Consider the following 6772-nt stretch of genomic DNA (forward strand, 5'->3'; position numbering starts at 1 on the left):
CTCCCTTCGTTTATTTGCACTTAAATAAACTGCCATAAACTGCTGTTTGTGTCGTTCAAGGTGCTAGCCCTAGCATCAATTTTGTGAACATAAAATAACCATTCACTCTCAGTGGTTTTCAATGTTAAAGCCTTTACTACACGTAGACATGCTCAACAGTATGGCTCGGATAAAAACCTCAGCACAGTGAGTGAGGCTATACCTCTGAATTATGCGGGGAAAAAAACCTTCCGTCAAACTGTGTAAACGCGGGCTTCTGTGAGTCTGCGTTCGCTGGACGGAATGTTCTCTGTTTCCTAACGAATCCATGAATTCAAGGTCAACTGCATGGGCTCTATTTATTTTCGAGCATGTCTGACTCCCGGCGGCCCCCGTGTGTTCCCCCGTCTCCCTGGCTCAACGCTCAGGCTTTGGGGTTTGGGAACAGGTGCGTTTGATACAAGGAGGAGGGCTGCCGTCCAAAGCCTGGTAGACGTCAACTGCGATCAGTTTGTGTGACAAGAGGTGAACACTACAGCTGGGCCTTGTCTCTGCCCTCCGGGGGTGCCCGGCACACACCTGGCATACGTGCCCACCGGCATGGCACGCACACACACACACGTGCACGCATGCATGCATGCACGCATGTATTTTCACACACACACAATCACACACATGCATACACGCAAACTCACACACACGTACGCATGCACGCATGCACACACACACACACACACACACACATACACACACACACACACACACACACACACACACACACACACACACACACACACACACACACACACACACACACACACACACACACACACACACACACACACACACACACACACACACACACACACCTGGCACACATGAGCCCTACTGTCAGGGTTTGAGTGGAGACAGGGCAGACGGCAGGGGGGGATGAGAGTGGCAAAAATTCAAGTGGAGCGGAGGCAGAATAAACCTGATTAAAAACATGCCACTTTATGGGAGGAAGGAGAAACATAAAAAATGTGTTTTCTACTGCTAGGCACCTACACCAAACGTCCATCAAAAATGAGTGATTCGGGTCTGCAATCGGTATGTGCTCCATTTATAGGGTCTATGGGAATGTTTAGCTTTAACATTGAAATAATTAAAGTGTTAACGAAATGTAGTAGCATTAAAAAATTAACACATTTACATATAATCTGAATTGGAATAGATTTTGCAATTTTAAAACTGTGATAAGAAGCCAATTGTTCACCGTATTGGTTTAATTTAAAGATTTCTTGATAATAAGAAATTCAATTTGTTCTTATCCCTGGAATGTTTTTATCAGAAGAGCATCAGTGTTTAGAGACAGTTTCATTTTAAAATGTATATGGCCACTGTTGGAAATTCTGATTCAGGAAAACAATACTGAGCCTGTTAGATTTTAACCGTAACATGCCCTCATTGTAACTATATAATATGCTCTTGAGGATTGTGCAATTCAATTTCAAGGTTTAAATATTAAGTCCATCTGGCCGTGGCCAGAGAAATTTGTTTAAAAAAAATAGTGTGAACCTGTTTTGAGTAAATACTAATGCTCATGGTTAAACAGTTTGGCTTTCAAGAAAATTAATCTAGATTGAAGAATAATTAAACAATGCTAATAAAGAAAATTACAATCTTAATATAAATCAAAAGATTGTAAGACATATAAAAACATAAACAGTTTGACGGAAGGTAAAGAATTGTTGAATGTTTTATTATTTAGCCCATATCTTAATAAAGACAGAAGGGGATGAGAGATTTCACAGGGTTGTGTCCTCAGATCCATCAGCCATCACCCCATGACTTGCACCTCAGTGCTCCGCATAGATCATTCCAATATGCAGCTGAGTCACACTGGAATCCACAGATCTTCCGATTTTTTCCATTTCTGGTATTGCTCCCTGTTTTCAAAACCAAAACACATGTTGCTCAGAGATTCCTGTGCCTGTGAGCTGCCATGTTATAGCATCTGCTGCCAGTCTGGCTATTGTTCTTTGTTATTTAGCTTTTTGTTTTGCATGTGTTTATTGTTTGTTTTGTTTTTCTTTTCGAACTACTTAACAATGAAACATTTTGTATACAGTTATTTACTAAGCTACCTTGCTTAATAATGATAGATGTGTTCAATGGATCATAATTTAGTTTAAGCAATCACTATCTGTTTATACAGATATTCATCAGTACACACTACCTCATATATTGGCAAAACATACATCAGAAAGAGAAGACAGAGACCTGTACAAATATCCACAGCATGTTTTAAACAGCAGCAGAGACAGCAGAACAGGGCTGATGTTGAATTAAACAATGTAGTTGATGTTATAACTAGTCACACACAATTTGAGGTTTTAAATAATAAAATGTAATTAAAAAACATTTAGAAAAAAAACAAAACATATGTATATGTAGTATACATATATATATATATATATATATATATATATATATATATATATATATATATATACTGTATATACATATACAGGGACGGCTGGTATAAATGGGCTAACAGGGCTAAGCCCTCCCTACCTTTTACAGTAAAAATGAAAAGATATTATAATAAACCTTAGAACATATTGTTTTAAATTTTGGTAGAACCTAAAGCAGCAACTGCACCAAAAAGTGACAGAAAAACCCAGGATATATGATATATCTTGGGTTTTTTCCTGTGAATGGGCTAAATGTATTCAGCCCAAGCAGATTAGCGTAAACTTCCATTCAATTTTGATTGACAGGTATCGTGACACGCCCCCTTCATATGCTTCCCATTTCAATATCATCCCACTGCAGACGCAAATGGGCGTTCTCGTGTGGTGGGGGTTCCCACCACCACACGTCGCCTTTCTCGTTGAACTGTATTAAAATGTCAAAGTGTACTACTCCGAAACCATGTAAATAGTGTTGTAAATAAACTTCCAAAGCTTTTCACATGTTATTTGGAAAATAACTTCACATGGTGGGTCTTTTTACAATTTATTCGTTACCAGCATTCGTAGTGTTGATCAGCGGTGAAATAGTCCGCTAGACGTTGACGTTGCTTTTCAACCGAAGACGCTGGGGTTGACAAGTTACCGGACCACTACCCATGCAAGTGAACGGAGCGTTCCACGGCATTGAGAAGACCCGTGTAATAAAGGCCTATAAAATGTCTGTTTATGGCATAGATTTCTCCTCAGATTAGGCCAATAAAGCAATGATAACAAAAAAAAAAAAACACAAACACTCGATCAAAGGCCCGACCCGACCCGGCAGGCCGGGTCGGGTCAGTCAAAACCCTCTTTGTTTAACATGAATTGTCTAAACAAATGACCACTGTAGCATATTTAAACACAATTCAAATTGTGCAGAGAATTATTTCCATTGGTCATTCTCAGTGGCGGCTGGCGATCAAACATGTTGGTGGGGCACAGTAATAGACAGGGGGTCTGAGGTTCTCCCCCCCCCCCCCCCATAATTTTTTTGGAATTTAATTGATTTGATTTCCTGTATTCTGGTGCATTTTGGGGATGGCCACTACCTATTTACCTGCTTTTCATTCAGATTCATAGCCTACATCCTGACTTGCAGGGCCTGGACAAGCTTACACTGCATATACAGACCTACTTCATGGCCATTCCACCGGCCATTGCTATTTGACCCATTGTTGTTATTCTGATATTGAGACAAATCATGATCACTGTCCTATAGCGTCCATTTTTTGTGAGTCTCAATTTCTACTTGAAATGCAGTTAGAAATATGGGACAGTTGCTTCATTTTGTTTATATGCTACAGGCCGAAAGACTAAATTAATATGAAACTTACTTGCTCCTTATAAGTATAACATTGCTTGGGGAGTCCAATTCCTCCACTGAAAAGGGTGGAAAGTGCCTGATGTCTTGTGCATTGATAAGTTCGGAGGTTAGTACTCTAAATAGCTCAGGTTCGGATCCCCGCAAAAACGTCGACAGGGGTACCACTGTCATCTTTTATTGGTCAACATGGAAAAAATATGAGGGGTAACTCTGTTGTTTTTTATCGGCCGTCCTGAAATAAACATAAGGGGTAACACTGTCAATATTCATCAAATAGAACATAGGGGGTAACACTGTTGTTTTTCTTTGGTCGTCATGAAAAAACAACAACTGGGTAACACTGTCGTTTTTTATTGGTCGTCATGAAAAAAAAACATAAGGGGTAACACTGTTGTTTTTTATTGGTTGTCATGAAAAGAAACATAAGGGGTAACACTGTTGTTTTTTATTGGTCGTCAAGAAAAAAAACATAAGGGGTAACACTGTTGTTTTTTATTGGTCGTCATGATAAAAAACATAGGGGGTAACACTGTTGTTTTTCTTTGGTCGTCATGAAAAAAACCACAAGGGGTAACACTGTCGGTTTTTATTGGTCGTCATGAAAAAAAACATAAGGGGTAACACTGTTGTTTTTTATTGATCGTCATGAAAAAAGACATAAGGGGTAACACTGTCGTTTTTATCAAATGAAACGTAAAGGGTAACACTGTCGTTTTTTATCTGTTGTCATGAAAAACCCATAAGCTGTAACACTGTCGAAATGTATCGAATAAAACATGAGGGATGACACTGTCGTTTTTCTTTGGTCGTCATGAAAAAAAACATATGGGGTAACACTGTTGTTTTTTATTGGTCGTCATGAAAAAAATCATATTTGAAAAAAATAAAAAATTGTCCTTGGCAAATAAAATATAAGGGGTAACACTGTTGTTTTTCAATTTCTGTGGAGAACACATTATCTTTATTTTGAAACGTAATGCTATCATGTCTATTGCACATGTCTATTGCACATGTTATATATTACCACAGACATATTTAAATAATAAATATCAGTGGGTAGTGGAGAGAGCTGTGAGCTAACCCCCTGGAGACCGGGGTTCAAGTCTGGTTGATGTCCTCTGTTGGAACACTCTTATCTCTATTTCATGCGATTTATAAAGTCAAGTATAACCATTGTGTTGTCTTTATTCTGTGTCTTGATGGTGCATTGATAAGTTCGGAGGTTAACGCTCAAAACAGCTCAGGTTCGGATCCCTCCAGAAACGTTGACATGGGTAACACTATTGTTTTTTATTGGTCAACATGGAAAAAACAGGAAGGGTAACTCTGTCGTTTTTTTATCGACCGTCATGAAATAAACATGAGGGGTAACACTGTCGTTTTTATCTAATGAAACATGAGGGGTAACACTGTCGTTTTTATCAAATGAAACATAAGGGGTAACACTGTCCTTTTTTATTGGTTGTCATGAAAAGAAACATAAGGGGTAACACTGTTGTTTTTTATTGGTCGTCATGAAAAAAAACATAAGGGGTAACACTGTTGTTTTTTATTGGTCGTCATGATAAAAAACATAGGGGGTAACCATGTTGTTTTTCTTTGGTCGTCATGAAAAAAACCACAAGGGGTAACACTGTCGGTTTTTATTGGTCGTCATGAAAAAAAACATAAGGGGTAACACTGTTGTTTTTTATTGATCGTCATGAAAAAAAACATAAGGGGTAACACTGTCGTTTTTATCAAATGAAACGTAAAGGGTAACACTGTCGTTTTTTATCTGTTGTCATGAAAAACCCATAAGGGGTAACACTGTCGTTTTTATCAAATGAAACGTAAAGGGTAACACTGTCGTTTTTCTTTGGTCGTCATGAAAAAAAACATATGGGGTAACACTGTTGTTTTTTATTGGTCGTCATGAAAAAAAACATATTTGAAAAAAAGAAAAAATTGTCCTTGGCAAATAAAATATAAGGGGTAACACTGTTGTTTTTTATTGATCGTCATGAAAAAAAACATAAGGGGTAACACTGTCGTTTTTATCAAATGAAACGTAAAGGGTAACACTGTCGTTTTTTATCTGTTGTCATGAAAAACCCATAAGCGGTAACACTGTCGAAATGTATCGAATAAAACATGAGGGATGACACTGTCGTTTTTCTTTGGTCGTCATGAAAAAAAACATATGGGGTAACACTGTTGTTTTTTATTGGTCGTCATGAAAAAAAACATATTTGAAAAAAAGAAAAAATTGTCCTTGGCAAATAAAATATAAGGGGTAACACTGTTGTTTTTCAATTTCTGTGGAGAACACATTATCTTTAATTTGAAACGTAATGCTATCATGTCTATTGCACATGTCTATTGCACATGTCATATATAACCTCTGACATAATTTAATTACAAATCTCAGTGGGAAGTGGCGAGAGCTGTGAGCTAACCCCCTGGAGACAGGGGTTCAAGTCCGGTTGATGTCCTCGGTAGGATGTCTCTTATTTCTATTTCATGTGAATTATAAAGTCAAGTATAACCATTGTGATGACTTTATTCTGTGTCTTGATGGTGCATTGCCAAGTTCGGAGGCTAACACTCTAAACAGCTCAGGTTCGGATCCCTGTAAAAACGTTGATAGGGTTACCACTGTTGTTTTTTATTGGTCGTCATGGAAAAAAAACATATTTGAAAAAAAAAAAAAAAGTGTCCTTGTCAAATAAAATATAAGGGGTAACACTGTTGTTTTTCATCAGTCATCATGGGAAAAAAACATAATGGGTAACACTGTCGTTTTTATCAAATGAAACGTAAAGGTTAACACTGTCGTTTTTTATCTGTCGTCATGAAAAACCAATAAGGGGTAACACTGTCGAAATGTATCGAATAAAACATAGAGGGTAACGCTGTCGTTTTTACCAAATTAAACATGAGGGGTGACACTGTCGTTTTTCTTTGGTTGTCATGAAAAAAACCATAAGGGGTA

This window comes from Gadus chalcogrammus, chromosome 1, assembly GCF_026213295.1.
Source record: "Gadus chalcogrammus isolate NIFS_2021 chromosome 1, NIFS_Gcha_1.0, whole genome shotgun sequence".
NCBI lineage: Eukaryota > Metazoa > Chordata > Actinopteri > Gadiformes > Gadidae > Gadus > Gadus chalcogrammus.